The 6,828-nt window shown below is 40.0% G+C and overlaps 1 non-coding gene across 1 annotated transcript; it reads left to right on the plus strand.

Annotated features, from left to right (window-relative positions):
- The first annotated feature begins 5,611 nt into the window (after nucleotides 1-5,611).
- Nucleotides 5,612-5,719, plus strand: LOC148568932 (small nucleolar RNA R71). The gene has a single exon (XR_015881866.1). It is a non-coding gene; the product is annotated as a small nucleolar RNA R71 (small nucleolar RNA).
- The last annotated feature ends 1,109 nt before the right edge of the window (nucleotides 5,720-6,828 follow it).

Below are 6,828 nucleotides of genomic sequence, written 5' to 3' on the forward strand. Positions count from 1 at the left end.
TAGACTTAAGGTGCATCAACTACCTCAAAGGATTGAAAAGAAATGAGCGAAGAAGCGAATTCGGAAATCAATTTAGAAAGGTAGCTGGTGCACGAAATTTTGGTGCACGAAATTGTGATGTCACATTCATAATTTGTCACAACTTCGATACAACTAACCAGCAAGTGCACTGGGTCGTCCAAGTAATACCTTACGTGAGTAAGGGTCGAATCCCACGGAGATTGTTGGCATGAAGCAAGCTATGGTCACCTTGTAAATCTCAGTCAGGCAGATATAAAGTGATAATGGTGTTTTCGAATATTATATAATAAAATAGAGATAGAGATACTTATGTAAATCATTGGTAGGAATTTCAGATAAGTGAATGGAGATGCTTTTCGTTCCTCTGAACCTCTGCTTTCCTGCTATCTTCATCCAATCAGTCTCACTCCTTTCCATGGCTGGCTTTATGCAAGGGCATCACCGTTGTCAGTGGCTACATCCCCTCCTCTCAGTGAAAGATATGCTCACATGCTCTGTCACAGCACGGCCAATCATCTGTCGGTTCTCGATCATGCTGGAATAGGATTCACCCTCCTTTTGCGTCTGTCACTAACGCCCAGCACTCGCGAGTTTGAAGCGCGTCACAGTCATTCAGTCATTGAATCCTACTCGGAATACCACAGACAAGGTTTAGACTTTCCGGATTCTCTCGAATGCCGCCATCATTCTAGCTTACGCCACGAAGATTCTGGTTAGGAGATCTAAGAGATATTCATTCTAGCTTATTTCATGTAGAACGGAAGTGTTTGTCAGTCACGCGTTCATAGGGGAGAAGGATGATGAGCGTCACACATAATCATCACCTTCATCATGTTCTTGAGTGCGAATGGATATCTTAGAAGCGAAATAAGAAGAATTGAATAGAAAACAGTAGTACTTGCATTAATCTTTGAGGAACAGCAGAGCTCCACACCTTAATCTATGGAGTGTAGAAACTCTACCGTATGAAAATACATAAGTGAAGGTCCAGGCATGGCCGTGTGGCCAGCCCCCTAAAACGTGATCAAAGGATCATAAGGTAATCCAAAGATGCCTAATACAATAGTAAGAGGTTCTATTTATAATAAACTAGCTACTAGGGTTTACATGAGTAAGTATTTGATGTATAAATCCACTTCCGGGGCCCACTTGGTGTGTGTTTGGGCTGAGCTTAAGTGTTGCACGTGCAGAGGCCATTTGTGGAGTTGAACGCCAGTTTTTGTGCCAGTTTGGGCATTCAACTCTGGTTTTGGATCCTTTTCTGGCGCTGGACGCCAGATTTGGGTAGAAAGCTGGCGTTGAATGCCAGTTTACGTTGTCTATTCTTGGCCAAAGTATGGACTATTATATATTTCTGGAAAGCCCTGGATGTCTACTTTCCAACACAATTGGAAGGGCGCCATTTCGAGTTCTGTAGCTCCAGAAAATCCACTTTGAGTGCAGGGAGGTCAGAATCCAACAGCATCAGCAGTCCTTTTTCAACCTCTGAATCTGATTTCTGCTCAAGTCCCTCAATTTCAGCCAGAAAATACCTGAAATCACAGAAAAACACACAAACTCATAGTAAAGTCCAGAAATGTGAATTTAACACAAAATCTATTAAAAACATCCCTAAAAGTAACTAGATCCTACTAAAAACATACTAAAAACAATGTCAAAAAGCGTATAAATTATCCGCTCATCACAACACCAAACTTAAATTGTTGCTTGTCCCCAAGCAACTGAAAATCAAAATAGGATAAAAAGAATAGAATATACTATAAATTCCAAACTATCAATGAAACAGAGCTTCAATCATATGAGCGGGACTCATAGCTTTTTGCCTCTTGAATAGTTTTGGCATCTCACTTTATCCATTGAGGTTCAGAATGATTGGCATCTATAGGAACTTCAGATTTCGAATAGTGTTATTGACTCTCTTAGTTCAGTATGATGATTCTTGAACACAGCTTCTTTATGAGTCTTGGCCGTGGCCCTAAGAATTTTGTTTTCCAGTATTACCACCGGATACATAAATGCCACAGACGCATAATTGGGTGAACCTTTTCAGATTATGACTCAGCTTTGCTAAAGTCCCCAATTAGAGGTGTCCAAGGTTCTTAAGCACACTCTTTTTTTTTTGCTTTGGACCTTGACTTTAACCGCTCAGTCTCAAGTTTTCACTTGACACCTACACGCCACAAGCACATGGTTAGGGACAGCTTGGTTTAGCCGCTTAGACCAGGATTTTATTCCTTTAGGCCCTCCTATCCACTGATGCTCAAAGCCTTGGGATCCTTTTTAATTGCCCTTGCCTTTTGGTTTTAAGGGTTATTGGCTTTTTGCTCTTGCCTCTTGGTTTTAAGAGCTTTGGCTTTTTCTGCTTGCTTTTTCTTTTTCTTTCTATTTTTTTTTTGCCTAATTTTTTTTTTTCTGCAAGCTTTGTTCTTTGCTGCTTTTTCTTGCTTCAAGAATCATTTTTATGATTTTTCAGATTATCAAATAACATGTCTCCTAGTCATCATTCTTTCAAGAGCCAACATATTTAACATTCTTAAACAACAACTTCAAAAGACATATGCACTGTTCAAGCATACATTCAGAAAACAAGAAGCATTGTCACCACATCAATATAATTAAACTAAGTTCAAGGATAAATTCGAAACTCATGTACTTCTTGTTCTTTTGAATTAAAACATTTTTCATTTAAGAGAGGTGATGGATTCATAGGACATTTATAACTTTAAGACAAAGTTACTAACTACTAATGATCATGTAATGAAGACACAAACATAGATAAGCACATAACATAGAAAACGAAAAGCAGAAGAATTAAGAACAAGGAATGAATCCACCTTAGTGATGGTGGCATTTCCTTCTTGAGGAATCAATGATGTCCTTGAGCTCTTCTATGTCTCTTCCTTGCCTTTGTTGCTCCTCCTTCAGTGCTTTTAGATCTTCTCTGATTTCATGAAGGATGATGGAGTGCTCTTGATGTTCCACCCTTAGTTGCTTCCAATAATTGTGTGGAAGAAAATGTATCCCTTGAGGTATCTCAGGGATCTCTTGATTTGCAGTCAAATGTTCTACCACTGAGCTATAGACCCTTGATGGAAGCTTTTGTCTTCCCTTTCCTCTTTCTAGAGGTTTCTCTGGCCTTAGGTGCCATCAATGGTTATGGAAAAAACAAAAAAGCTATGCTTTTACCACACCAAACTTAGAATGTTGCTCGCCCTCGAGCAAAAGAAGAAAGAATAGAAGAATAAGAAGAAGATATGGAGGAGATGGATGGGAGTGTGTATTCGGCCATATGGGTGGGATTGGGTGGGGAAGAGATGTTGAATTTTTGAAGGTAAGTGGGTGTATGGGTGTGAGTGGTAAATGGAAGACAGAAGGGATGAGTGTTTATTGGGAATAGAGGATGATTGAGAAGAGAGAAGAGAGTGAGTGAAGGTAGGTGGGGGTCCTGTGGGGTCCACAGATCTTGGGGTGTCAAGGCATTTACATCCCTGCACCAATTTAGGCATGCAAAATGCCCTTGCACACAACTCTGGGCGTTCAGCGCCAGGTTGGTGCCCATTTTGGGCGTTCAACGCCCCTTTGCTGCCATTTCTGGCGTTGAACGCCAGAACCATGCTTGTTCTGGGCGTTCAGCGCCAGGATGCTCCCATTCTGGGCGTTCAGCGCCAGAACTATGCTCTGTTCTGGCGTTTGAACGCCAAACAGATGCTCCTCCAGGGTGTGATTTTTCTTCTGCTGTTTTTGATTCCGTTTTTGAATTTTTTGTTTATTTTGTGACTCCACATGATCATGAACCTAAGAAAACATGAAAAACAATAAAAATAAGAATTAGATAAACATTGGGTTGCCTCCCAACAAGCGCTTCTTTAATGTCAATAGCTTGATAGTGGGCTCTCATGGAGCCTCACAGATGTGCAGAGCTTTGTTGAGACTCTCCAACACCAAACTTAGAGTTTAGATATGGGAGTTCAACACCAAACTTAGAGTTTGGTTGTGGCCTCCCAACACCAAACTTAGAGTTTGACTGTGGGGGCTCTGGTTGACTCTGCTTGGAGAGAAGCTTTTTCTGCTTCCTCCCCATGGTTGCAGAGGGAGATCCTTGAGTTTTAAACACAAGGGAGTTCTCATTCCATTGAAGGAATATTTCACCTCTGTCAACATCAATCACAGCTCTTGCTGTGGCCAGGAAAGGTCTTCCTAGGATGATGGATTCATCCTCTTCCTTTCCAGTATCCAGGACTATGAAATCAGCAGGGATGTAAAGGCCTTCAACCTTTACTAACACGTCCTCTACTTGTCCATAAGCCTGTTTTCTAGAGCTGTCTGCCATCTCTAATGAGATTTTAGCAGCTTGCACCCCATAGATTCCCAGTTTCTCTATTACAGAGAGGGGTATGAGGTTTATTTCTGAACCAAGGTCACACAGAGCCTTAAAGATCATGGTGCCTATGGTACAGGGTATTATGAACTTTCCAGGATCCTGTCTCTTCTGAGGCAATGTCAGTTGATCCAGATCACTTAGTTCATTGATGAACAAGGGAGGTTCAGCTTCCCAAGTATCAATGCCAAATAGTTTGGCATTCAGCTTCATGATTGCACCAAGAAACTTGGCAGTTTGCTCTTCAGTAACATCCTCATTCTCTTCAGAAGAGGAATACTCATCAGAGCTCATGAAGGGCATAAGGAGGTTCAATGGGATCTCTATGGTCTCTAGATGAGCCCCAGAGTCCTTTGGTTCCTCAGAGGGAAGCTCCTTATTGACCACTGGACGTCCCAAGAGGTCTTCCTCCTTGGGATTCACGTCCTCTCCTCTCCTCATAGGTTCGGCCATGGCGTTTATGTCAATGGCCTTGCACTCTCCTTTTGGATTCTCTTCTGTATTGCTTGGGAGAGTACTAGGAGGGATTTCAGTGATCCTTTTACTCAGCTGGCCCACTTGTGCTTCCAGATTTCTAATGGAAGATCTTGTTTCATTCATGAAACTTACAGTGGCCTTAGATAGATCAGAGACTAAGTTTGCTAAATTAGAAGTGTTTTGTTCAGAGTTCTCTGTCTGTTGCTGAGTTGATGATGGAAAAGGCTTGCTATTGCTAAACCTGTTTCTTCCACCATTATTAAAGCCTTGTTGAGGCTTTTGATCCTTCCATGAGAAATTTGGATGATTTCTCCATGATGAGTTATAGGTGTTTCCATAAGGTTCACCTAAGTAATTCACCTCTGCTATTGCAGGGTTCTCAGGATCATAGGCTTCTTCTTCAGAAGATGCCTCTTGAGTACTGTTGGATGCAGCTTGCATTCCATGCAGACTCTGAGAGATCATATTGACTTGCTGAGTCAATATTTTATTCTGAGCCAATATGGCATTCAGAGTATCAACCTCAAGAACTCCCTTCTTCATAGGCGTCCCATTACTCACAGGATTCCTTTCAGAAGTGTACATGAACTGGTTATTAGCAACCATGTCAATGAGTTCTTGAGCTTCTGCAGGCGTTTTCTTTAGGTGAATGGATCCATCTGCAGAAGTGTCCAATGACATCTTTGATAGCTCAGATAAACCATCATATAATATATCCAGGATGGTCCATTCTGAAAGCATGTCAGAAGGACACTTTTTGGTCAACTGTTTGTATCTTTCCCAAGCTTCATAGAGGGATTCACCTTCTTTCTGTCTGAAGGTTTGAACATCAGCTCTAAGCTTGCTCAGCTTTTGAGGAGGAAAGTACTTGGCTAAGAAAGCCGTGACCAGCTTATCCCAAGAGTTCAGGCTGTCTTTGGGTTGAGAATCCAACCATAATCTAGCTCTGTCTCTTACAGCAAAAGGGAAAAGCATGAGCCTGTAGACTTCAGGATTTACTCCATTAGTCTTAACAGTATCACATATCTGCAAGAATTCAGTTAAGAACTGAAAGGGATCTTCAGATGGAAGTCCATGAAACTTGCAGTTTTGCTGCATCAGAGAAACTAATTGAGGTTTCAGCTCAAAGTTGTTTGCTCCAATGGCAGGAATGGAGATGCTTCTTCCATGTAAATTGGAATTAGGTGCAGTGAAGTCACCAAGCATCTTCCTTATATTATTATTATTTTCGGCTGCCATCTCCTTTTCCTGTTCGAAAATTTCTGAAAGGTTATCTCTGGATTGTTGTATTTTAGCTTCTCTTAATTTTTTTCTTCAGAGTCCTTTCAGGTTCTGGATCTGCTTTAACAAGAATGTTCTTGTCCTTGCTCCTGCTCATATGACAAAGAAGATGGCACAGAAAAAATAGTAATAATAATATGGATCCTTTATACCACAGTATAGGGATCCTTGTGTTAGTAGAAGAAAAGAAGGGAAGAAAATCTGAACTCAGAGAGAGAGGGGGTTCGGATTTTTGGAGAGTTGAAGGAAAGATGTTAGTATATCAATAAACAAATAGAAGAAGATGAGAGGGGGAAGTGAATTTTCGAAAACAATTTTTGAAAAAGAGTTAGTGATTTTTGAAAATAGTTTTTGAAAAAGTTTAGTATTTTTTTCGAAATTTTTTTTTAAATAAAAAAATAAAAATAATTAGTTAATAAAAAAGAAATTTTTGAAAAAGAGGGAAGATATTTTCGAAAATTAGAGAGAGAGAGTTAGTTAGGTAGTTTTGAAAAAGTTAAGAAACAAACAAAAGGTTAGTTAGTTAGTTGAAACAAATTTGAAAAGATAAGAAGTTGGAAAGTTAGAGAAGATATTTTGAAATCAAATTTTGAAAAAGATAAGATAAGAAGATATTTTTTTGAAAAGATATGATAGAAATTAGTTTTTGAAAAAGATTTGATTTTTAAAAT

Source organism: Arachis ipaensis, chromosome B4, assembly GCF_059453495.1.
Source record: "Arachis ipaensis isolate K30076 ecotype BB chromosome B4, ASM5945349v1, whole genome shotgun sequence".
NCBI lineage: Eukaryota > Viridiplantae > Streptophyta > Magnoliopsida > Fabales > Fabaceae > Arachis > Arachis ipaensis.